Source organism: Panthera onca, chromosome C1 (assembly GCF_046562875.1).
Source record: "Panthera onca isolate mPanOnc1 chromosome C1, mPanOnc1 haplotype 2, whole genome shotgun sequence".
NCBI classification, from domain to species: Eukaryota; Metazoa; Chordata; class Mammalia; order Carnivora; family Felidae; genus Panthera; species Panthera onca.
In genome coordinates this window covers 4,451,479-4,478,621 of record NC_138346.1, presented here as the reverse complement: position 1 = coordinate 4,478,621, position 27,143 = coordinate 4,451,479, and the positions used below count along the sequence as shown (strand labels likewise).

Sequence of the window (27,143 nt, the reverse complement as noted above, 5' to 3'; positions counted from 1 at the left end):
GACAGGCTTTAAACAACGCACACTGTTGGCTTAGCCATATCTTAAAAAAATTAGGGGCTAAGGAGCACGTGACTCCAGTCTTACTTAATCCTGGCAACCTTACGAAGTGGTGTCTTTATCTGCTGTTTTTCGGGGAAGGAGGTTCTGCGGTAGATACCCTGTCTCAAAGTCCCACTTCAGATCCCTGCGTAACTGGCACCAGAGTCTATACGGGCTTTCCGTGACGCGTAGCCGCAGACGGCATCGTGCCTTCGCCCCTTCCGTAAGCATCCGGGAGCCGTCCGGCCCTGGGTCTGCTGAGATCATCTGCAATCCCCGCCTGCACGGGGCCTAGGGTTCGGTGGGGCTGGCGGTCAGCAGGCAGGACATCATAACTGAGGGTGGCGAAGCCCCGCCATTGGAGGGACGCCGGTGTCCCCCGTGGGCAGAGCGGCTGCTCCAAGGGGGATTCAAAAGGAGGCCTGGGGAGTCAGAGGAACAGGCGTGCCAGCCCAGGGGAGGGCGGGCCAACAGGGCAGGGTGGGGTGTGCCTGAAGGATGGAGGGGGTTCGGCGTGGCTGGCCACGGCGAGGAGGGAGAGGAGGGAACATAACTTGCAGCAGCCGCAGGGCCACGCCCAGCAGAGCCTTTCGGACCAGAGTGTGGACCCCGGGTTTCTTTCCAAGGGTGGAGAGGAGCACTGGGCGGTTTTGGGTGGGGAGTGGCATCCAGTGACTCGGGGAGTGGCAGGGGGGACAGGAGGCAGCTGGGTGGCCACACTTTTCGTGGTCTCTACCCCCTCCCCATGCCAGAGAGTCCTCACAGCCAGGTGGCCCGAAAGGACAGAAATCCTATCCTGGCCACAGGACCAGGGTCCAGGCTCACAGTGGACATTGTCTCCCTGTCCTCTTCTGCCTGGGGGAGGACTTTAAGGCCCCTGTCGGGGCCTCCGTTTGGGTTCGTCTGCTGGTTCGACTGGGGGTTTGGAGGGAGCCCACAGAGCTGGAGTGCCCTTCTTATGACGTCGTATCTAAGGTGCGTGCCATCAACATGACATGTCCCCGAGGCAGGGCGGGGGGACTGTGGCCCACACACACATCCATGCCCGGCAGAGCAGTGGGCTCTGGGGTTCGGAAAGGCGCGAGGCAGGCGTCTCTCGAGGAGCTCCTGGCCATGGTGTTGGCAGACGACCAGGGCAGGTGATGAGTGCAGGGGCATATGAGGGGGAGGGGCAGGAAGGGGGGCAGGGATGAACTGACTGTGGGGGGGGGCGGGCGCTGTCCGAGAAGGCTTTGTAGACATCGGAAAAGGTTTTCAAGGATGAAGTTGGTCAAGTAGGCAGTGGGGAGAGGGACTGTGAAGGGGGCTCAGCACAAGGGTGGGTGCTGGGCCGGGACTGGCATGGCTTTGCGTTGTTAGGGTACAGTGTTGAGGTGGCGGTGGGCACGTGGGACTGCGGATGGCCTGCGGGTCACACGGGGACCCGCGTAGGCTCAGGGGCTGTGGAGGGGCTCAGGCCGGCATGCGGCCACCCTCGCAGAAGCAGCTGTTGGGGGGGCAGTTAGGAGCATACGGCCAGAGGCTCCACAAGGGGCGGGGAGGGTCTCAGTGAGGATGGGACAATGGGGAGGAAAGGACCAAATGAGTTAAGACGTTAGGAGGGGGAGACACACAGGGGATCAAGTGGACACCGGGCCAGCCTGAGACCTGAGGGGTAGGACAGAGGACAGGGCGGCTATGCCCCTGGGGACCACAGCCAGGGATGGGCTTCCAGGTGACGGGAGGCAGAAGGGATCAGGTCCGTCTGTGGAGCTGGACACATGCGGCCAGAGCTGGGACCTGGGACAGAGACTAGAGTCTGCGGGTCGTCCATCTGAGCGTCGTGGGTGTGGGGAGGGTCCTGGGGCGGGAGCAGAGACCCACGGGGCCCGAGTGTTGGAGGGTTCACAAGCTCCACACCAGCAGTACTAGAGGTTGTAGATAAATATCATTACCGTGTCTTTACGTTTCTGGAACATTCGATTAGTAGGATTGGAGTCTGACTCTAGGATGTTAACAACCAGCTTCTGGGCTCTCTGCTTCCTCATGCTGGGGTGTCTTTGCAGAAGGAGCTGTGCTGCTTGAACTGAATCCTAGGTTCTGTTCGACACCCTTCGGCCCAGCTGGCCTAGCCTGGTCCCCGTGCTGACATCTGTACCCACCCGTCCAGTGGCCTCCCAGCACTTTGAGAAGAAAGCGGTCCTAGCTGGCCACAGCCACCAGGGAATCAATGACGGGAAACCTGTGTTTTGGTGTGATGGGGTGAGCTGGGTCGGGAGCCCCGACCCCAGGCTGGCCTCCCGATTTCTCTGGTGTCGCGTGCGCACGGCCAGCATCGGGACAGGGAGGGATGGCTCCTAAGTGCTCTCTGCACGAGGGCCGAAAGTGTCCAGTGCCCCCCTCCACCCTTGGAAAGAAACCCGGGGTCCTCCCTGCCGCCGTTCTCTTCTGGGCTCTGAAACGCGGGTGAGGGATTATCCATTCAGCAGGTTAATTAACTTTCCGTATTGTCCTCCCCACCTCCCCCCCCCCCCCTTCCTCTAAGCGAGTGGCAAGGGTGCACTGACGTGGCATCCCGCCACTGTCACATCTTCTCCTGTAATTCCCTCAGTCTGGGATCAGTGGTCTGGAATCTCAGATGTCTCTTCCTCGATTTCTGTAATTTTTCCAGAGGTTGGTTCGTGCGCCTTCTCTCCAAGCATCAGGCTCAACTCACCGGAGGAGGAAAGCGAAGCCTCTGGGCGCTTGTGACAGCTGACATATTCCCCGCAAGCTGAGGGATGGTTCCCATTAAATGAGGATTTATGATCAATCCCCGCAAATTAAGGCTGCCTCGTGAGCTGCAGGTGAGACCCTCGCCAGTGAGTCTTTGTTAATTAGCATCCTGGCTCGCTCGGGGGAAGAAAAGCCAGAGTGTGTGTTTGTTGAAAATGTGTCTTTCCGTTTCGGGGCAGCTGTCTCCGGTGCCGACGGCACAGATCGGGGACGGGTGGGCAGCTGCCTGCTGTGGGCCACACTTTGGGTGGCCCTTGCCCTAGGGTTAGACAGTCTGTTCGAGCGTCCTGGTTCTAGAGGGATCAGAACCAATGCCCCTTCTGGGTACTCAGTTTTGTGTTGGGATACAATCAGAGATCAAAGACGTCTCTCTCTTCCTCTGGAACTCACACACACTGGCCCCCGCATACACCTCTGCTCTGTGCTCTGTTTCTTATCAGTTCCGTGCCCTCCTCAGCTGCTGAACTTTCCCTCGTACGTCTCCGTCTCTGAAGAGGGGTAGCACGGTAACACCCCTGCAGCTGGTTGGATAGTGTCTCACTCCCACCAAAAACATGTCGGTATCTCAACCCCTGGTGCCTGCGCATGTGGCCTGATTTCGAATTAGGTTCTTTGCAGTTGTAATTGATTCAGGACCTTGAGAAGAGGTTATCCTGGGTCAGGGTGGGCTCTACACCCACAGGCTGGTGTCTTTATGGGGAGAGGAGAGGACCAGCAGACGTGCAGAGAAGAAAATGATATGAAGATGAGGCGTGAGGTGGCCACAAGCCAGGGAGCCTCCACGTGCTGGGAAGCCACATGAAGGATTCTGCCCGAGAGTCTTTAAAAAAATTTTTTTTAATGTTTGTTTTATTTTTAAGAGAGAGGGACAGAGCGGGAGCAGGGGAGGGGCAGAGAGAGAGAGAGAGGGAGACACAGAATCCGAAGCAGGCTCCAGGCTCCGAGCTGTCAGCACAGAGCCCGACGCGGGGCTCGAACTCACAAACTGCAAGATCGTGACCTGAGCCAAAGTCGGACGCTTAACCGACTGAGCCACCCAGGCATCCCTCTGCCCGAGAGTCTTTAGAGAGAGCACGATTCTGCCAACAGAGTCCAAGATTTTGGACGTCTGGCCTCCAGAACTGAGAGAGGGAAAAAAAAACAAAAAACAAAAACGCTGTTGTGTGAATCCACACCATTTATGGTGCTTTGTTATAGCGGCTGCCGGAAACTAATATGCACTGTCCCATCCCCCATCTGGATGGTGTTTGATAAGATGATGTGAGACAGTGCCTCTGGTGCAGGGCCTTGAGCCTCCTGGCTATTATTATTAGTCTTTAGTCTTCCCTCCCCTCTGCTCCCAAGCAAGTGCTTTGCCCCCGCCTGGGGCCTTACCGAGCGACTGGGGGCTCCCCTCTGGCTTTCCCCTCGGGGACGTTGCTGGCTTGGACTCTGGGTAATATGAACCAGGCAGCAGACCTGAGCCAGGAAGGAGAAAATTATTTTCAGTTCTTCACTATTTTACTCTTTTACTGTAAAAACTTTGGGGGGGGGGCATTTGATAAATCATGTCAACTCTTTTGTGGGATGAACTGGGGTGTCTGTAAGTTCATACAGTAATTAATTCAGCCCCCAAGCCAGCAGGCAGCTTGAAACAATACACCACGCTGACACCTTGACATCAGCTTCTGTCTTGCTAATGTGCTAGAGTGATGTGCTGAGGTCATGGTTGGAGTCAGAATGACTTTTCCCGGGCACCTTTTATCAGAGCATGACCTGGCTGGACAAATGGGGCATTTTAAAAACTGTGGACTCCTGAGAAGTTTCTCAAATTCCACACACAAGTGAAAACATGGTATCTGTCTTCTCTGACTTATTTCACTTAGCATCACACTCTCCAGTTCCATCCACCTTGCTACAAATGGCCAGATTTCATTCTTTCTCATTGCCAAGTAGTATTCCATTGCATCGATAAACCACATCTTCTTTATCCATTCGTCAGTTGATGGACACTTGGGCTCTTTCCATAATTTGGCTATTACTGATAGTGCTGCTATAAACATTGGGGTACATGTGCCCCAATGAATCAACACTCCTGTATCCCTTGGGGAAATTCCTAGCAGTGCTATTGCTGGGTCATAGGGTAGGTCTATTTTTAATTTTCTGAGGAACCTCCACACTGCTTTCCAGAGCGGCTGCACCAGTTTTCATTCCCACCAACAGTGCAAGAGGGTTTCCATTTCTCCACATCCTCGCCAGCGTCCGTTGTTTCCTGAGTTGTTAATTTTAGCCACTCTGATTGGTGTGAGGTGGTATCTCAGTGTGGCTTTGATTTGTGTTTCCCTGATGATGAGCGATGTTGAGCATCTTTTCATGTGTCTGTTGGCCATCTGGATGTCTTCTTTGGAAAAGTGTCTGTTCTTTCTTCTGCCCATTTCTTCATGGGATTATTTGTTTTTCGGTTGTTGAGTTTGGTAAGTTCTTTATAGGTTTTGGACACTAGCCCTTCATCCGATATGTCATTTGTAAAATATCTTCTCTCATTCCATCAGTTGCTTTTTAGTTTTGTTGATGGTTTCCTTTGCTGTGCAGAAGCTTTTATTTTCATGATGTCCCAATAGTTCATTTTTGCTTTTATTTCTCTTGTCTTTGGAGACATGTCGAATAAGAGGTTGCTGCGGCCAAGGTCAAAGAGGTTGTTGCTTGTTTTCTCCTCTAGGGTTTTGATGGTTTCCAGTCTCACATTTAGATCTTTCATCCATCTTGAGTTTATTTTTGTGTCTGGTGTAAGAAAGTGGTCCAGTTTCATTCTTCTGCGTGTTGTTGTCCGAGAATGTCTTTGTTTCCATTGGATACTCTTTCCTCTTTGTCAAAGATTAGTTGGCCATACATTTGTGGGTCCAATTCTGGACCATGCGGGAAAGGAGGGAGAAAAATAGTTTCAAACAGAGGGGGAGCAAACCGTAAGAGACTCTTAAATATGGAGAACAAACTGAGGGTTGACGGGGGGCGGGAGGGGAGGGGAAATGGGGTGACGGGCATTGAGGAGGCCACTTGTTGGGATGAGCACTGGGTGTTGTATGTAAGTGATGAATCATAGGCATCTACTCCCAAAGCCAAGAGCACACTGTGTATACTGTGTGTTAGCTAATTTGACAATAAATTATATTTAGGAAAAAAACACAAAACTGTGGCCTCCTGAGTCCCACCAGACTAACTGAATCAAGATCTTCTGGATTGCAAATGCTTTCTGGGAGTCTTTGAGAGCTATGGGAGTAGCCTGGGTGAAGTTGGCCATCGGCTCAGGTCACAGGAGCTCTCTGGAAGCAAGTCAGGGGTGGGTAATGCCTTCACACAGAAAGCAGAGGCCACGGTCTGTTCCGGAGAGAGAAAGGACCTGTATTGCTCCTGAGCCCACAGGGCAAGTAAGAAACCTCCACTTTGTAGACTTAAAAATATTTTTTTAAATGTTTATTTATATTTGAGGGGTTAGGGGCAGAGAGAGAGGGAGACACAGAATCCGGAGCAGGCTCCAGGCTCCGAGCCATCAGCACAGAGCCCGACGCGGGGCTCGAACCCACGAACCGCGAGATCATGACCTGAGCCGAAGTCGGACGCTCCACCGACGGAGCCACCCGGGCGCCGCAACCCCCATTTTGAAAAATTCTCTGGCAGATTCGAGCCTTGTAGAAACCTTCAAACAAAGAACGAATTCAAATGGGGATCGGGTCAAGGCTTCAGATCAAAGTCTGACCAGTTTGTTCATATAGTGAATGAGGTTGATTTCGGTGCAGGTGGCCTGGTATCACGGGAGCCCAGAGGCATTAGAATGAGGGCCAGAGCAGCACGGAGTCCACGGCCACCGGGGCTCAGTGGGGAGGCACTAGGATATGGCTTCGTTATCCGTATCACGTAAGCACATACAGTTCTCATTCTCATGTGATGGCTCCTTTCTTCTTTTCTCGACAGACCTTTCTGCCACACGCCGAAAACCCTGCATTTCAAAAAGGCCTCCGGAAGGCACTTGCTGGGAGTGTGCTGGGGACCACTGTCAGGCCTGTGCAGAGGGCTGTCTGTGAGAGACTTCCTCGTTGCCGTGAGCACAGGCTTGGCTCAGGAGTGTCTGCTCTTGGCGAGGCGGGTGGGGTCAAGAAAGCCTGCGTGTCAGGAGGGCCTGGTGTCTGACAAGCGACAGATCTGTCTGGGCCTCATCGTTTTTGTTTAGGACGCAGAAGCCTAGCCCTTCCTCCAGGAGAAATCGCCGTGTATCCGGGGAGCGTGTGGGATGATCTGGTTTTAGTACCGGGCGTGGCGATCGGCCCAGAAGCCGCCTCCTCGCGGCCACGTCTGACAAGCCTCCTTCGAGCCCCACATTTCTTGGTGCGCACCTCTCTAGACACACCCTCCCCTTCATTTCCTCCCCTCTTCCCATTGCCTGTGTGCATTCCTCCTCTTTCTCTCCGGCTTCCTGATGGACTCTGCTCTTCTCCCTGCCCCCAGCGGCTCTGTCCGTCCTGAGCTCTCCTCCTGCTCTCTCGGCCACAGCCTCTGTGTCCTGGAAGGCTGAGCCCCACCATGTCTGTGCAGACTGTCCTGTCTCCTGAGCTCCAGACCCGTGCATGACCCAGGATTCTCCACAGCCACAGAAGACTCGACTTTTCTAAAATGCAATTCCTATCATGAAGCCAGAGGCCCTGGGAGTGACCCGGGCTGAATCCTCTTCTCTTGGCGTCTTGTTCCCCCCTCCCCAGGTCCAGCATCTGTTCGCCGCCAGCGTGGCTGTTCTCAGGCACAGTGCACCGTCTTTTGTCACCTTCCGAAAGCGTTTTGCTAGGTCCCCTTCTCAGTATGGCGCGCAGGGCCTTCTCTGTTGGTCCTTCCTGGCCTCTGCCGCCATGATGCATTTACGTTCTACTCGCACGGTCATTCCTGACACCCATTCTCTGGTGCATCCTTGGCCTGGTGGACTTCTAAGCATCCTTCAAGACCCTGCTCAAATGCATCTGCTTTGGAAAGCTTTCCCGAGTCCCTGGCAGAAGCCATACGTCCCTGCACTCTGAGCTCCGCCTCTGCCTCAGGAACGTCTCCCCGTGCCGAGGTGTTCCCTCCTGGCCTTTCTCTTCCGGAAAATCGTGCACCTCTTGCATGGATACATTTTTTGCTTATCTTCTTGTCCCTTGCCTGTCCCCACTGCCCCACTCCAGCACCCAGCGGCACCCAGACAGGTACATCGGCCCTGGCTTGGTGGTCACCTGGCTGCTGAACACAGAAGCTTCGAGGTGGCTTGGGGCCAGGTGGAGGGGCGGGATGTTCACGTTCTGCTCACGTTCTCCACTCCCAAGTGGTGACGGCCGCTCTGGTCACTCCCACAGCACTGCCACACCTTCTTTTCTCTCTTCCTCCGATTTCATTGTTTCCTCTCTCTCCAGCTAAGACCCAGGCGAGAGGGGAAGACGTCGTGGCCAGTTTGGGGTGTGGACAATGAGAACATGAGAAGAGGCAAGAGAAATGTTATTCTTCTTGCCTTCTTAGCCTGTAACGTAAGAGAAGATCCAGATACAAGTCACATGCTGTACAATTTACCCTTTCAAAGTGTACAAATCAGTGGGGTTTTTTGAATATTCACAAAGCTGTGCACACAGCACTATTCTGATTCCAGAATGTTCTCATCACCCCAAATAGAAAGCCATTAGCAGTCACTTCTCACTCACCCCTCGCCCATTCTGTTAACTTCTCATGTAGCATTACACACACACACACACACACACACACACACACCCCTACACTTTGGCCTGGATAGCATAAAATTAAGAGCAAATTTTAGTTCTAGAAAATTTTCGATTATACATAGAGCCTCATCTTCATGGACTTAACTCTACAAGGTTATGCTTCTGTACGTAGGGGTGTCTGCCATAGGAGCTAACATTTGCAGTGTTTAGAACTGTGTCTGGCACTTGCTAAGTGCTATAAATGTGTTTGCCAACCAACTAGCTGAATGGCGGTGTTATTGGAAGAGGTAGGATTTCGGGATTCCAAGGTCTCTCTCAAAAATCTAATGGAAAATCCCATCTGTTCAATTGAGGCCAAACACCAGATTTGAAACACAAGGATGTCCTTAAGAAGGGGATGATTCCTTATTAAATATTGGAAAATATTCCTAACTTCCCTCTAGAGAGAAGCCATGGCAAAAGACCAGTTACAAGAAAAATACAGTCAAAGGAAAGTGGAATTAGAACATTTTGCTATAATTTTAAGTAAGTGGATTCTTTCCATTTGTTATTAATTGTGTTCCCACTGGATGCCTCAGTCTCAATAATGTTTATTTACCTATCAACATCAGTACTCACAAGGTATTCCGGACCCGCTGGGCATCTCCTCTATAGGATAGAGCACTTTTAACAATGCGGGCGTATCACACAAAGTTTTTAGAATGACGTAAAAATAATACTAAACTCTAATTTAGCTTTTGGCATTAATTTCTCGATTGTAAGAAGGGCTCATGTCATAGCCTTTAAGGACATTATGCATCTAAAGACAAATCTGAAGTGCTGTTGAGAACGGCAGACCCAGCTGGAGGCTCTGGGAGCTGTTCCATCTGGAAGAAACCATGGCATGTCCAGAGGGCAGGGTGGTCTGATGGAGTCGATGCTGGAGAGGGTGCGTGTACAATAGCAAGGCTCTGGACCAGGGTTGGAATCCGGGCCAGCAGATGGAGAGGCTGAGGCTGAAGGCTTCCTGGGAATGAGCCAGCAGGCAGGAGTAAGGTCCAGGCAGATGCCTTGGGCACAGGGCAAAGGAAGCAGAATGCAGACCTCTATGGGGACCCAGTTTGCAGAGGTGGGTAAAGGTGGTGACTTGGTCACAGGAGGGGCTGGAGCTTGCCAGAGCAGGGCTGTAGCAGAGCCCCACTCCGGGCTCAGGTGAGCTGAGGACTGAGCAGCCTCCTTGGCACGCTCAAGCCCGGTGATGTAGACGCTGGCGGGGGGAGGCTGCGGGGGCCATGGCTGGCCGAGGTTGTGAGAATAGTCTGAAAGAGCCCTGATTGGCTTTGCAGTGATGAAGTTGTGGGTGCCCATGACCATGTGGTAGGCCTACTCTGGCCATGTTCCCACTTAGTCTCTAAGTAAGGTCCACGGGACTAGATATGGTGCATCAGCAGTGGCCAGACTGGTGAAAAGCTGTTCGATGCTGGCTTCGGCCTGTGGCTTCTGGAATAAGGCAGGTGTGGGCTCGAATCCCAGCTTTACCATTTGCCAATGTCATGGCCTTGGGGTTGTTATTGATCCCTCTGGGGCACGGCTCATTAAAAGCACTGTTACAAGGATGCAGGAAATAATGTATGCCAAGAGCATCCGTGGTTATTACCGATGAAGCCCAGGAAGGTCATTTTCACTGATTGCATTGGCTAAGTACACTCAATCCGATGACCACAGCCATATGCTCCCCCATTAGTTTCCTGGCCCCCACACCAGTGTTTCTGAACTTTTAAAATGTTTTGAGTCACAAACTCCTTTCAAAACCCGACGAAAACTCTGCATACTTCCCCCCACTGAAATCCACTCGGACATTTTGCAAGGGATTTCAGAGGGTTCCCAGATAACCCGAGTTGAGAATCCCTGCTCTTGAGGACAAGACTGCTTTTGTAACGGACATTTCACCTGTCACTGTGCCATAGGTGTGTGCAGTCCTGCACAAATGCTTTAACGTTCCCATTTGCAAAACAGACTTTCTTTATCTGATACACATTGCCCCTTATGCATTGATTAATCTGCTGAGTAAGACCATGTCTTTGGCACAGCCCATGGAACCCTGCTACTCACTTCTGGCAACTGTCTGGACAGTGTCTGAGTCTGTAGAAAACCCTGTTGCTTGGACATTATGGGACTCCTTCTCCTTTTTGTCCTGCTGAAACCATCTTTCCACAGAGAAGGGATGCTGTATTGGATTCTATCACAGGTAGACGTCATGTTACTATCCGGACCTGACCTGCCTCCAGTCTCTGGTCTCCCTTCTAACCTCCTCTTTCCGCAACCTCATCGAGCCCCACGTTGTCCTTCCTAGTTGATGTTTTGTGGAAATTTTGCATGAGGGAGGCAAAGACGTGGGGTGGCTTGACAATTAATTGAATAACGTGATGGGTAAAATTAATAATGGGGCAGACCTTTAAGAGTTAATATGATACAATTTCCAGATTAAGTGGGGACATATTGTTAAGAGTGTTGGGAAGGAGGAATACAAATATATGATTGTATTTGCATATTTCTGCAAAAAGAGACACAGAAATGATAATGTAGAGGTTAGTCAAAGTGGTGACCTTTGGGGATTGGGTAAGAATGGGGTAGAGAGAAGGGCTGAAGATAAGTGGCTTGGGTATAATTTTATATATAATTGTGATTTTTGCACCGTATATATTCTAATGTTAAGAAATAGAGTTTAATACAAAATGGTAAAAAAAAAAAAGCAAACTCCGGTATTAAAAACATAAGTTAAGTTAGTTGTGTGACAAACCGATCATTCTAACAGCACAAGAGAAATCTTAATTCAGATAACTTTGAACTTTGCTAACTAGATTTGTTCTTGATAATGGCATGGCTGCTGTCATTATGTCACTTTTCAAATGTTTTCCAAGTATCGTAGGATAGATGAAGTAAGTGGCTGTATCCTCTTGCCGGGGTCCAGGGCTCTCACTGTGGAAGAAGGAGCCACAAAAACGGAATGGGGGAGGTGGGGAGGAGTCTTTGGTGTCGGGTTGAGTCAAAGGAATCAGAGTGAAATATGTACTTATGTATTACCTGTCACCAACAGCGCTAAGGTGCAGTGACATCCCAGTTATGGTGGGCACGCCTAGTGCCCAAACTTTGGTTCCTAAATACCATTCTTCACTAAAGGGAACTAGGGCTTTTGGAGAGACAGCTGATGCCTGTAGGGAGCCACAAATTGCACCTGGAACATCTAACTTTAGAAACCAGGGTGTTGCGTATGGGCTGGAGGAACGCACAAAATGACACAAGAGCTGGCAAGGAGGGGCTCCCGGTGGACGGACCGTCTATCAAAACAGTAACTATGTGTGGCAACAACACCTGTGTGGCATTCTTCCCCAAATGTTAATAAAGAGGAAATGATCAGGCAAAGCAATGCCAGACATCCTGCAGGACAACCAGCCTAGGCTCTGTTCAATGTCATGCAAAACAAACAACTCAAAGGGTGGTAGATGGGGAGCTGTTGTAAAATAAAATAAAGTAAAAAAAATAAAAATAAAAACAGTAAAAATGCAGTGAAAGAAGCTTCATGGGATCCTGGGGCAAAAAAATGCAACCTTTGTAAGAGGCATCGTGCTGGGACGACTGAGGATGGTGAGTGTAGCCTCAGTAGATGGGGCTGTTCCATTCTGGTTTCTATTTGCAGGTGTGCTCACATCTGTGGTCGCCCTGGGAATGGGACTCCCAGGGCTGAGCCTTTAGCCCACTGGAGTCCTGGGGCTTCCTCCGTCCCCATCGGCTGGGAGGTCTGGTGACTGGTGAGGGTCCCAACCGCTGGCTGGAACCTGCCAGAACTCTGCATGCCCTGTGCTGCCCTGTAATCCTGCCTAATTGAGAGGGTCTAGGTCATTTTCCTGCTCCTTCTTCTGCTCCAGCTCTGGTGGGTGGGACGAATCTGCTGTATTCAGCTGTCCCCTAACCTGCCCCTCGGATCCCTGAAATCTGTGGAAGGAGATATTACTGGTGTATCTGCGTCCTCCTGGCCAGGCCACAACTAATTCTCAACGGGTGGGCTTCCGCCTCGTAAACCGCCCTCACGTGTTGGCTGGTTGTGCTTTTCTCGTTTCCAAACAGCATCGCCTCTTCGCTTCCTCCCCGGGGCTTGGATCATTGTGCCAGGATGAATCAGGGATTCTGAATTCCCAGACACCTTGGTGTTGACTCTCCCCCAAAAGGGCCGTGGGCACGTCAGTACTTGGGGAGTTAGGGATTGGGGTCTTTGTGAGCTCATCGTGTATCCTTGGGGCAAAGCAGTTGACTGCCGGGGGACTCCGTGTCCTAACGGTCACTTCGCGTCGGGGGACTCAATGCTTCTTAGCAAGTGGCCAACATCTGAGTCACTTGTGGAACATCAAAACAGCACGAAAATCAAAACCACCAGACACACGGCCGGCTCCCACTACCGGGGGGTTCTCCTTCCGCAGGTCCGGGTGGGGCCCGAACACATGTACTTTTCAGAAGGTTCACGGAGTCTTCTGACACATGTGTTTGTTGGAGAACCACCCGACCAGAATGACGTCCATCAGAGCTCTTTCCAGGGGAGGGGCGGTTCAGTGGCTTCCAAAATGTTTCTGAGGTTCAGAAAAACAAGGCCGGAGGAGTGACTCAATGCTTGGGCCATGCACATTCTTGCCGAGTGAGGCTGAGCCACACCAGAGCCCCTGTTCTGCACTCACATCTGCTTTTCTCCCAGATGTGGGGCACCTCCTCCCCTCCAGAGAGGGATGTTTTCGTGTTGGCCGGCCGGCCCTGGGCCTTCTGAGGGGTCATTTGAACCCGAGTGGCGCAGTGAAGGAAAAACAGCCAGTGGGATGACAAATGGGCTTGATTTCAAAGAAGTGTGTTTCCAGCCGGAGGAAGGGCGGTCTTAGTGCCCCGGCTTTGCCTGGGAGTGCTGAGTCACGACCGCTCGGTCAGCAGTGTTTCGCAATGGGCCTCAGGGTTTGCTTGGATCGTGCCCTTTCCAAGAAAAAGCCCAAGCCTGACCCAGCAGTGTGCTTTTTTGTGTGTTAAAACGCAAAGAGAAATCTGTTCAAAATATAAGAGAAAACAGTCTTGGAAGTGTTCTGGGCTGGCTTCCTCAGGATTCCTTGGATCTTGGGGCCTCATTTGTTTTCTACGGTTCCATCAGTTTAGGATACTGCAGTCCAACTAGTTAGCTGCCGAGAACACATTAATTAAGCTCCTAGCGGTTGCCTGCCCGGAATCTCATGTAAGCACCTAACATCTTCTCCCTGGGCCCGTTTCTGAGAAGCCCAGGTGAAGGTCATCACGTGTCCGGATGCTCCCATGGTCCCCGGAGCGACTTGATCTCTTGAGTGACACCTCCCAACCCCCCCGGGGCCTGCCCGTCCTCCTGAACAGGGGCCTGCAGCTGACGTTGACATCCATAGGAAAGAAGAGTGAAAGGTTTCATGAAAATAAGGGCTAAACAGGCATATGGGTTGAATGGTGGCCTCCACAAGGTATGTCCACTCTTTAATCGCAAGTGTCTGTGAGTATTACTTCAATAAAAAGTGTAAGAGAGGCGCCTGGGTGGCTCCGTCGGTTAAGCATCTGACTGTTGACCTCAGCTCAGGTCTTGATCTCAGGGTTGTGAGTTCAAGCCCCGCGTTGGGCTCCACGCTGGGAGTGGAGCCTACTTTAAAATACACACACACACACACACACATATATATAAAATAGACAAAATTATAAAAGAAAAGAAAAGAAAGAAAAGAAAAGAAAAAATAAAATAAGATATACAAAGTTTAAGTAAAGTCTTCGAGGTGAAGAGATCGTCTTAGTCTCTCTGGTAGGCCCTAAATCCAGTGACAAGTAAGAGTCACAAAGAGGACGATAGCTTGGAGGGATGCCTGAGGCCACCAGAAGCTGGAAGAGTAGAAAGGACCCCCACCCAGAGCCTGTGTATGTGGCCCTGCGGTCACCTCTACCACACACTCTGGCCTCCAAAACTGTGAGAGTTTCTGTTGTCTTAAGCGGTAATTTGTTACAACAGCCACAGGAAACGAATACACACACACACACACACACACACACACACCCTAGCAAGCAGGCTATACACACAGGGCCCGGACTCCTGATGGAAGCCGGAGGACAGCTAAGACAGCAGGCGCAGCAGACGCCAGGATCATTTCCTCCTCGGACCCGTACCTCCCTTCCATCCAGGCTCTGCTGTTTGCCCAGCAGATGCCCGCCATTCGGCCTCGGCCTCCAGGTTGCCGCCCCAGAATGTCCTGCCCCCGGTTCTGCAGCTCGGCAGACCCCCACGGCTGGAGGGGTCTGCTGACCTGTCTGAAGTCCGGTGCCCTGACCCCCAGGCCAACCCTTGTGGGGGCCGCCACCCTATGGCTCCAGGGCCCTTCTCCTTCTGGAACCCGCTCAGCTGTTCTGCTGTGTCTGCCCCTGAGGGCCCCAGGCGGCCCCGAGAGGCCCCGGGTCAACCCCGCCCTCGATGGCTCATCCACTACCCGTCCCTGTCACACAGCCATCCTCTGTGACTTTTTATTTCTTCCCTGGAAATACGTTCTGTGACTCCTTCCTTTCCTGGTTGGATTTTAAAGATGATTTGTGCCATTTTGGATTTCAATGAAGAGTCTTGACGATTTGCCTTCTCCCCCTTTGGGTGTGTGTTGAGTTTGAGACAGCGACCGTTTTATGGCACAGGCCATGCCAAAGTTCCTGTCCTGAAACTGAAAACGTAAAGGTTTTCAGCACATTAATACAGCGAATAATACATTCCGAACATTGTTCTGAGGGGAAAAAATTCGAAATTTATCCTGTGTAACTTTTCACCGTGACTATTGATCTAGAATACTGATGTTAGTCTCAAGAGATCATGCATTTTGTCACTATTTTATCCCTTAGCCTCTAGAGTTGGACATTCTCTGAAATGTCAATTTCTTTTCTTTATTTACTAAAACATTTTTAGTTTATTTTAGAGAGAGAGTGAGGGGGAGAGGGGCAGAGGAAAAGAGAGGGAGAATCTTAGGCAGACTACAAGGCTCAGCATGGGGCCTGACACCGGGCTTGATCTCACAACCCTGGGATCGTGACTTGAGCTGAAATCAAGAGTTGGACCCTCAACCGACTGAGCCATCCAGGTGCCTCTGAAATGGTATTTTCTTTTAATATAGTTTTTGATAAGACGGCCCTATATAGGGCAAACATTTCTAAAGAAATATAGAGAGGTAAGTAAGCAAGGCATGACTTCACAAGGTGTCAGATGACCTGTGACTGCCTCTTTTGTGTCTTCACATTAACTCCTATCGTGACCATCCATTGAGAAGAGGATGCTGGGGTTTTCGCTTTCTCTGCTCCTCTGTGATAGCATATGAGGTCCTGTTTTTGGCAGGATAAATCATGGTTAGCCTCACGATGCCCCTACTGTCCAGAGCAGTGGGGATTCTCTTCATTCCAGGCTGAAACTTATCTTCTGATTTTCTGCACACTCCAAAAGCAGTCCCTTCATCCCCTTCCCCATCCATCATGGTGGAATGCTCCCGTCACGGGCTCTGATGAGAAAGGTCAGACAGGACACCTGTTGGACACACGGCTTTTGTCAAATAATAACCAGAGAGAAAATAATTGACGGAAGACAGACAGGAATTCATTACTAATTACAGAGCCGGGCCATCTTGGCTTCGGATGCAGAGTTCAGGCTAAGTATATTTGCAAAGCGAGTAGTATTAAAAAAGTTTACGTTTACATGGTGGCCATAGTTCGTATGTTCTGCGAGACGTCAGAATTATAAGCCATCGAGGGGGGGCTAGAAGAGACCAAAGATAATTTTACTTTTCATCATGAGTAGCTTCACTCTCAAAATAAAAGCTTCCCAGCCGTGATGTCATCTAATTACTAATAAAAGCAATTATATTCCCATCTTGCAATGTTCTCAAATAGTTATTATTAGAGCCCTAAAGCCGATGGAATTCACCGGGTTACTTTGGGCTGACTGCAGAGTCCTGACATCGACGGCCAAACTTGTCCTTTGAAACAAAAGGGCATCAACTAAAGGCAGGTCCCCCGAGGGTGGCTGTGGGGACAGGCTGGTGGGCACATCCAGAAAGACAGGTACTACCTCTGCTCCAGACCCTTCCCTCATTTTATGACTTGCCCCCGCCCATGGCCAAGGCGTGTTGCTAATTAGCGGTTTATGGTGTGTTTACCTGCTTCCCCACTCCAGCTTTTAGGAAACTCAGAGGCAACTTTACATTATTTCACATCAACATCCTATGCTCCTTGAAGATGGTCTCTCTTCTGCTTTGGTCTTTCATTTTAGGTAATGTTCTGCAAGGGCTTGGGGACCCCCCGGGGCCCCACTAGGAGCTGGGCATCATGCCCTGACAGAGAGGGGTTGAAGCAGGCCAGCGGGGACAGGGAGCTTTGGCAGACAGGGCTGCTGCAGAAAGTTCTAGAGATGGAGGGGGTTGCACAGTAAGCATTGTTGGCAAGTCTCCCCCGAAGTAACCTCCAGTTCTTCCAACATGCCCTCCCCACTCCCACGGCACCCCCACGACCCCCGCCCCAGCCTCTCGCACCCCCTCCGCCCCCGCCCTGCTCCCAGGATTACACGTGGAGACAGCTCTTGTCCCCCCCTGCAGAGGGGCCGTCTTGTCTCGCTGAGGAACCCTGGCTGGGCTGGACTGGGGCTGAAACAGAAAATAATGTGTGGTTTTATTACCAAATTCTTGAACAGTTTTATATATATTCATAACTGGAGATAAGGTGAGTAAAATAACCCCATGCCCATAATTCTTCTGAAACATCTGTTTTCAAAATATTGTTTTACCCAGAGGGTGCCACCTTCAAATAGTTGAAGCAACTTCTAAAAGGACCAGGCTGTCAAGCTGGAGTTTAATGCATGAATTGTACTTTAACCCTTCAGACAACCCTTCAAACCCTTCAAACACCCAATTGCCGTTCTTTGCTTAATGTCTGTGTTCTTTCTTTCTTTTTCTTTCTTTCTTTCTTTCTTTCTTTCTTTCTTTCTTTCTTTCTTTCTTTCTTCTCTCCCTCCTTCCCTCGCTCCCTCCTTCCCTCCCTCTTTCTTTCTTTTTCTTCCTTCCTTTCTTTTTCTTTCTTTCTTTCTTTCTTTCTTTCTTTCTTTCTTTCTTTCTTTCTTTCTTTCAGAGAGCTCGAGTGGGGGAAAAGGGGAAAGGGGGAGAGAGAGAGAGAGAGAGAGAGAGAGAGAGAGGGAGAGAATCTTAAGCAGGCTCCACGCTCAGTACAGAGCCTGACACAGAGCTCAATCTCACAACCCTGGGATCGTGACCTGAGCTGAAATCAAGAGTCAGACACTCAACCAACTGAGCCACCCAGGTGCCCCTAATGTCTGTATTTCTTAAATAGCTTTTCCCAAAAGAGGTCCAGAACCACTTGCTTTAGGATCCTCTAGAAATCTGTAGCCTTTTCTTACTCAGTTACAAATTTTCTGGATAGGACTTGAATTTAATAGGCTCCAAAAAGATATCAGGTCAATATAAAGCTTGAGACCCTCTACATTAGGGCGTTGGCAAACGTTTTCTTTAAAGGGCTAGATAGTAAATATTTGAGGTTTTGTGGGCTATAGGTCTTTGTGACAACTAAACTCTGCCATAGCAATACACAGATGGATGGACATGATGACTGTGTTTCAATAAAACTTTATTTACAAAATAAGTGGCGGGCTGGATTCAGCCCCTGGGCTGTAGTTTGCCAACTCGTGCACCAGACCGTGAGTTTAGAGAATGGAGACCCTGTCTATCTTGTTTGCCACTGCACAGAATCCAGCCAAGTCTGCATCATAAAATAGTCACATGGTAAACATAACCGAGTGCATAAACGAATAGATACTTAACAATGGACCTTGACTTTTTAAGGCTATTTGAAAATTTACATAAGGTGACAATCATTCTTTTTGGTGTGCAATTCTACGTGTTTTGGCAAATGCACAGTCATGTAACCGCCACTGCAGTCAGGATAGAGACTTTCTCTCTCTCTCCACCCTGACCCCCAATGCCCCCCCTCTCTCCACCCAGACCCCAAATCCCCCCTAGATACTATTCACAGTCACACAGATCTGTTCTCTGTCTCTATGGTTTGGTCTTTGAATATTTGCAACTCATTCGTGTTTTTGCGTGTGTCAACAGCCTGTTCCTTTCATTGCTCAACGGTATTCCGTTTTATGGATGTACCACAGGTTGTTTTTTTTTTTTTTTACACATTTGGCCATTGTGGGAAATTTTGGTTGTTTTTAGCTTTTGCCAATTAGAAATAAAGCTGTTCTAAACACTTCTCTACAGGCTTTTGGGGGGGGGCGGCATATGTTTTCATTTCTCTTGGTTGAGAACTTCAGAACGGATAGCTGAATTATATGGGAAGAGTATGTTTAACTTTATTGGAAACTGTCACATTGCTTTGGAAAGCTGTCCTGTTTTGATTCCCACAAGCAGTGTGTAAGAGTTCTTGTTATTCTGCATCCGGGCAAGCACATGGTATATTCAGTTCAAAAGAATTGCAGTCATTCTGGCAAGCACGTAATGGCAACTTATTGTGGTTTTAATTCACATTTTCCGAATGAGGAATGATGTTGAGCATCTTTTCTTGAACTTACTTTCTGTCTGTGTATCTTCTTTGGTGAAGTGACTGTTTAACTTTTGCCCACTTTTTAAAAATTGGATTTTTTGTTTTATGTTGAATTTTGAGAGTTGTTTATATATTCCTGATACAGGTTCGTAGTCAGTAGTATGACTCACAAATATTTCCTCTCAGTAGGTAGCTGGTCTTTTCTCTCTCTGCCATAGGACAAACGTTCTGGAATTTTGATAATGTCCACTTTATCACCTTTTTATTTTATGGATTATGCTTTCATTATCTCATCTAAGACTTTTCTGCCCAACAGCTGGTCACAGATTTGTTTCCTACATTTTCTTTAATAACTTTACAGCTTTACATGATACTTTTAGGTCTATGATCCACTGAGTTAGGTTTTATATGAGGTGGCAGATGTAAATCAAGACTTAACATTTTGCATATGGGTGTCCAATTTTTCCAGCCCTATTTGTTGAAGATTATCCTTTCTTCCTTGAATTGCCTTTGCATATTTGTTGAAAATCAATTGACCATAATCATGTGGGTCTGTCTGAGCTCTCTCTTCTGTCCCATAGATCTATATATCTATTTAATTTTTTACCCCTCTTTCATTCTTGTATTAATAATTTTTGTCTTTCTTTTTTCCTGATTGGCCTAGCTAGAGGTTTTATTAACTTTATGGGTCTTTCCAAAGAACCAGCTTTGGTTTCTTGATTTTCTCCACTATTTTACTATTGTAAATTTCATTGATTTCTGTTCTCATTTTCATTATTTCCTTCCTCTGCTTGCATTTAGATTTTATTTGTTCTTTATTTTCCTAAGGTGAAAGTTTAGATTATTAATGTTAAATATATGTCTCTAAAGTATGCATTTAATGCTATACATTTTCCTCTAAGTGCTGATTTCACTGCATCAAACACATTTTTATTTTATTTTCATTGTCTCCTAGTTCAAACTATTTTTTCTGACTTCCTTGAGACTTCTTTGATTCATGGGTTGTTTAGCAGCTTATTGTAGAATTTCAAATACTTGGGAATTTTCCAGTTATTGTTCTTTACTGATTTCCAAACTAATTTTGTTACAGTCTGATAATGTATGAGTTCTTTGTATGAGTTCTGTTTTTAAAGATTTGTTGAGCTGTGTTTTATGCCCCAGAATGTAGTCAATATTAGTGAATGTTCCGTGCACTGTTGAAAAGAATGTATACTCTAATGTTGTTGGATGTCAGTTAGGCCAGATTGATTGATAATTCTGTTCAGGTCATTTACTTCCTTCCTATTTTCTATCTGCTTTGTCTATCAATTACTGAGAGAGGGATGTTGAAGTCTCCAACTATGATTGTGAATTTATTGATTTCTCCTTTCAGTCCTATAAGTTTTTGCTTCATAGATTTTGCCATCCTGTTGTTATGTGCATATATGTTTAGGATTGCTGTCTTCCATAAGAATTGATCACTTACCATTATATAATGTCTCTTTTTGTTCCTGATAGTCTTCTTTGTTCTGAATTCGGCTTTGTCTGAGATTATTGTGGCTACCCTAGCAGTTTTTGAATTATATCTATGGTATATGTTTCTTCATATTTTAACTCTTACTGTGTTTGAGTTTTATGTTTAAAATGTGTTTCTTATGGAGAGCATATAGTTGACTCCTTTTATTTCCTTTAGATCTAATTTGACAATCTCTGTCTTTTATCTGTTGTGTTTGGACAATTTGCATTTAAAGTGATTGTTCGTAGGGCGCCTGGGTGGCTAAGCTGGTTGAGCATTGGACTCTTGAATTTGGCTCAGGTCATGATCCCAGGATTATGGGATTGACCCCTGCATCAGGCTCTGCACTGAACATGGAGCCTGCTTGAGATTCTCCCTCCCTCTCTCTCTCTCTCTCTCTGCCCCTCCCCTGCTCATGAGCTCTCCCTCTCTCTCTGTAAAATAAAATAAAAAAATAAATAAAGTGATTTGGGTCACCTGAGTGGCTCAGTTGGTTGTGTCTGACTCTTGATTTCAGCTCAGGTCACAATCTCACAGTTTGTGAAATTGAGCTCTGCATCGGGTTCTGCACTGACAGTGTGGACCCTGCTTGGGATTCTCCTTCTCTCTCTCTTCCTCTCTGTCTCTCAAAATATACAAATAAACTTAAAAAGAAGTGGTTGTTCATATACAGGCATCCTTGCTTTGTATAGCTGCGTGGGGCTGTATAAATGACCATGGAAGCTGAAACTACACAGAGTGATCTCGATAATCAATGGGAAAAATAAGATGGTTAAAAATATTTTGTCAAAACATTAACAACTCTCCTGCTGTTGTTTCCTAATGTATAGGAAAATGAAAAATAGTAAGACTAATATTTACTTAGAACACTATAATGTAAAACATTAGAAACATTCATTCTTTGTAAAAAAAAAATATCAGGTGTGTGGTCATTGCTTGCCTTCTCCTCTTATACACCTTCTGTGGGTACTGGGCATCCTCTCTGTGCTTTGGCAGGCCGCCATTTTGATCAGCCTCCAACATTGTCTCCTTTGCTGTTATAATGTCATGAAATATCTCTGGGAGTTCCATTAGTGTGAAGTTGATCCGGCATCCGTGGCACTAAGGAATCTTTCTCCTTTTTGTCAGAACGAATCTCCCCATGTGTGTTGGGCAGGGTGGCTCACGAAGGTCCTGGTTCACATGTAGAGCCTCTTCATGGCAGCCGTGTCAGCATCGCCATGGTCATCCACTTCATCTACCAATCTGGTTATGTTCAATTTGAACTTTTCCTGGACAAACCACTTTTCATTTATTGCATGCATGCTCATGTATGTTGGCCAATGCCCTTTTCTGATTATCCATTCATTGTAAACATCCCATGGTTTTATTGCCAGGACACAAGGAGGCAACAGAAATGGACATTTTGCTGTCCATGACGCCCTGAGTAGGAGGGTGACCATCCAACAACAGACTCTGGAGGAAGTGATGGGATTGGTGACTGAAGTGATGTGCGTCATTACTTGCCTCATGGTCTATGGATTGCAGAGCCAGTGGTGAAGCTGTGCCTTATGCAATTCCTCACAGTTAATGTGCCATGGTAGCTGAACCCCGAAAGGTGTTGTTGGGGGCACTTTCATCACTGACCTCAATTGTTCTTGTCTCCCTCTGTGCTTCTCCTCAGAATCTGTCTCTGACAGTAACTCTGTTGTCGTCCAGCATTATTGTGATTGGAGCCCTAACCAGGTGGTGTAGAGAGTGGGGAAGGGGGTTGGATCACACATAGTTCCCTTTCACTGGCTGGATGGGGTGTCACTGCTACTATTTGGAAATGTCCTTCCCAAGATGAAGGTTTTGTTCTGTAAGGAGGATCACACAATGGTTACTCCTTCCTTCCTCCTATCAGGACCATGGGAAGTGTTGGGGGGAGGGTATTCCCTTTGCATTCACCCAATCCTCTGTTAGTTGGAGTTCCTGAAGGAAAAGGCTGAAGAAGTGTGGGGACTTCTCTAAAACTGTGGCCTCTAAGAGGTTCTCACTCAGTATCCCACACTCAGAGTCTAGCAAATTCCTCAAAATTCCTACCTTAATGTTCCTATTGGCTTGTGGCATCTGGTGATTTCTGTTTCAGTTTAGTAAATATCAGGTCCTCTGTCTGCTCAGGGCACCTATTTTTTCAGATGTCAGGGTGGTGGTCTGCCTTGAGACCTCAGTTTTCTGAAGGGTCCAACAAAAGTTGTCAGTATTCAGTTCATCTGGCTTTTCTCATGGCAAGGATGGAGTGCTGGCATCTGAGTTCTTTACATGTCCAGCTAAAACCAGAAGCCCAGCAAAGTCATGCTGGAGTTTCTGTCTCAGCTGTCCAGTTGTGAGGCTCATGGAGAGAGGGAGGCCACAAGTGGAAAGCCATTAGTTGCAAGTCAGAACAACCTAGTTCCCTCATCAGATCCAAAGGGTTCAAGAAGGGCTAGAGTCATTCCCTGTCACAAAGCAAGGTCGCCGAGTCTTTCCCCAAAAGGGATGGGAACATCTACAGGACACTCAAGCCAAAGAAGAGACACTTGGGGAACAGAGCAGACCCATTTTCTAAGACTGGTTACTGTCTGGGTGTCAGACACTGTGCTATGTCCTCTACATGGATGGGGCAAGTATGATACTCCCAATCCAAATTCACATGCCTTGTTAAACACCTACAATGATTGCGTCTCACTATATCTACCTTTCCAAAAGTGTGTCCTGAAATGCTATTTTTTGGAAGATGTTAATCAGAGTCAGGGGATGTTGGGGCAGAGAAGGGTGCTGTAGGAAGCTAGTTTGGGAAACTGGGTTGCACCTTGCAGAAAACTCTGATTCCAGGGCTCTAATCCTTGTACAGAGCTGGATTCTGGGACTGAAGGAGGAAGGTGGCAGAGTCCATGGAGGCAAGTTTCCTCCAAGCCATTAACGAGGGATTGATCATGTTGGTGAATCAAAGGGTTCTGAAGCCATGGATTGATGTAGCCAAGTTAAATGCCTAGTTAAAAGCTCTTGAGGAAGAAAGAATCCAAATGTGCACGGATTAACTGAAGCAGATGAAACAATCGATGCCCTTAAAGATCACACAAGAGGTCGCTACCCTGGGAGAGCTTTGCCACAGTTAGAAAATCACAGTCTGAAGGAGGAGGCAGCATCCTCCTGAACTGCATCAAGGAAAAGAAAGAGTGTTCGCCAAGTATCTGATTTGGAGGGGGTTTACCTTGTCGGGGTTCAGGAGAATCTTCCAAAGCACATGATAGGATCAGTCGCACATGTGAAGGTGTCTCATATGACACCTATACAATACAAGCCAAAGTTCTGTTGGAAAAATTTGAAGGAACCACTGGCTATTATCCAAGACAGCTTATTTTCCACGAAAGTAAAAGCTCAGAATAATGCACTGAGTGCTCTTTTGGCTGAGAGACGCCCACACAACTTAAAAAATGAGACTGCTTATTTGAGACCAGAAATATTGAGGAAGAATCTTAAAGGTTTCCAAAGTATCCTTTTGTCCCTGCTGTTGCCGATGGACTTTTGGCAGACCCTTGGCCAAGAGCCTCCACCAGGTCAGCCCCATCCCCGCATGGCGGCCTTACACTGAGCACGAGAAGGAGGGGCTGGCTTTGATCCAGCCTTGCCAAAGAACCGAATGTGGCTGGCCTGGGCTCCATCTTGCTTTGTCAAATGGTGTAGGTTCCAAGGGCTCTGGGGTGAGGGGCAGCTCCTGTGAAGTGACTCTGTCCTTACCCACATTCTAGAATGAGAGGAAAAAACTGCCTAGAGGTCTTCCCTACCTAGGGGGTCACCTCGCCCAGCACATCTTCTCCTGAGGTGCAGAGAAATATGTCTACACCAAACACTGGCCACACAGCCTAAAGGCAGAAATGAATTGCCTCTGAGTTGCCTCTGCTTTCAATGAGGCTGCTTGTGAACATCCAGAACCACAGCAAGACACTTTTGTCTCTACCAAAATAATTTTTCTTTTTTTCTTTTTTAGTTTTACTTCTGTTAGTTTTTATTGGCCCAAATGGAAACTTGATAGGATTTTGTTATTCTTAGATAATGTTTTATAACTGCAGATTATTTAATGTGACTCATAAATTACTTGATTCTATTTTATTTGTAGATAGTGCAATGATAGTATCTCTACTGTTGTTAACAAGTCCACTAAAATCTTCCAAAAACATGGCAAGAATTTTGTTTTGTCTTTCTTCTAGAATGATTTTGAAATTTTTCTACTTTGTTTTTACTCTGGTTAAGGAATTATACAATATTTCAAATGGAGACTTGATGCCTAATTTTTAGGTTAGTGTTTTATAATATATTTTATAGAAGTGTGAATCTTGTTAGTCAATTGTTTCCATCTTATCTGATTTCTAGACGGTACAACAGTATTTTTATTACTGCTATTGAACAATATCTTCCGTTGATCCAGAAGATCTTTGGTAAACTTTGGTCTCTGTTTGAAAGTAATATTAAATTTTTCTCATTTGATTTTGCTGCAATAGTTGAGTGATTATACAAATGCTCAAATGGAAGCTCAATAGAATTAAAATTCTTCGGATGGTGTTTAATAAATGTAGCTTATTTAAAAGTGATTTCCCTGAGTGCACAGACTCTTTCCCCTCTGAGTGCTTCAGCTGCTGTTCAACAAAGCCCATAGCAGGAGTGTGTGAGAATTTTATGTGAATTATCTTATGTTTGGAGATACTTGAAACTCAAACATTTATTTTTGTTTACCAAAGGAATCATTCAGTCTATTATAAGATTAGCTAAATAAACTTTGGTTTTAAAAAATAGCTTTGGAAGCTTTGAATATGGCCAAAGATCCCTACTTTAGTATTCATTGTGAATATTAGGATGTATGTGAGGAGGGGCATGGGCAGGGTTTTGGGGGACTCTACAAAGGGTTGGGATTTCTTCCCCCGTTTCACCCTTAAAACTGAAGAAGAACAACCTGAAAGAGTCAGTGCTCAAAGCTAGAAGAATTTTGGCAATAAAATAGATAACGTAATATTGAATGATAAGATACAGCATAAAGTAATCACATATAACTCCACACTGATGGAAATGGACCTGAAAGTTCTCTAAAAAAAAAAGTGTGGAGAGGAAAAATCCTAACACTCCAGTGGAGAGGCCTCACGGATGCCACCTTAACCAAGTGATCAAGGTTAGGATCTCCTGTGATAAGTCACACTGATATTGTGTCCCTCCTGATATGAGAAGGTCACTGCATCTCCATAGATTCTACCCCCAAACCTATGATTCCAGTCAAATCATGAGAAGCTATCAGACAAACCCAAATTAAGGGGCCCTGCGAAGTCCCTGACCAGCACTCTTCAGGTATATGAGGTCGTTGAAAGGAAAGATGTACTGACAGAGGATTGCAGACCAGAGAAGACTGGAGACATGATGAGTAAATGCATTTAGGAAAAGGGTATTAGTGGAAATACTGGTGAAATCCAATAAAATCTGGAGTTTCGGTGATAATGGACCGATAGTTGGAGTAATGCAGCAGTGGTAATTTCTTGATATTGTTTGGACAAATGTGTCCTAGTTATGAGAGATATTAAGAAACTAGGTGAAGGGCATACAGGAACGCTACTGTATTGTCTTTTCAACTTTTCTGTAGATCTAAAATTATTCCAAAATTAAAAGTTTGTTTAAAAAAAAGTTTGTTAGGGTTACCTCAGTGACTCAGTCAGTTAAGCGTCTAGCTCTTGATTTCGGCTCAGATCATGATCTCATGGTTTGTGAGATATTGCCCCTCGTCGGGCTCTGTACTGACAGCACAGAGCCTGCTTGGGTTTCTCTCTCTCTCTCTCTCTCTCTCTCTCTCTCTCTCTCCCTCTCACACACACACTCAATAAATAAGTAAATAAACTTTTTAAAAAAATAAGAAAAAAAGTTCGTTAGACTTCTGAGTCTGGAAAAGATGGTGGAGACTTATCTCTCTGCTACTCCTGCTAAGTACAGCAAAACCCTGGACAGAGGCAATAGACAATTGATCCTAAGATGACTCTTAACATCAAAAGGACTGGCTAGGACCCTCAGGGCTAGAGGAATAACATGGCGATACATTCCCTGACTTCTTATTTTTTATTTTTTTTATGTCCTATTTTTCCCAGACTGCATGCTGGGGGAGCCTGAAACCAAGAACTGCCGGAAGGAGTAGACAACAAAAACACCAAGACAATCTTGCTCTTTCTGGTCCAAAGACATTTCAGTAGGACAGAAAACTTTTTTGGCAACATCAACTCAACATCAACTCAACGCCATGGCCCCAACTCAACGCCATGGATGCCCCACGCCACCCCACCCCAAGGTGATGTCAGCAGAGCCTGAGAGGGGAGTGCAGACACCCAACCCTCTCCCCTACATTGGGCAGAGGCACTCCTTTCCTGTTTCAGTGTCAATGAAGACAAATAGGAGACCCTGGGCTTCCTCTCTCAGGGCAGCTGGTGCCCCTCCCACTCCCAGCGTAGAGACTGACAGGAGAATTTCAGATGGGAGCGGGCTGAAGAAAGGGATTCTTTCAACTCACATAAGAAGTCCTG

The 27,143-nt window shown here is 47.4% G+C and overlaps 1 long non-coding RNA gene across 1 annotated transcript; it reads left to right on the top strand.

Annotated features, from left to right (window-relative positions):
* Nucleotides 1-619: 619 nt before the first annotated feature.
* LOC132673303 (uncharacterized) lies at nt 620-27,143 on the top strand. Its single transcript, XR_009607972.3, has 3 exons — nt 620-1,014; nt 2,690-2,864; nt 26,715-27,143. It is a non-coding gene; the product is annotated as an uncharacterized LOC132673303 (long non-coding RNA).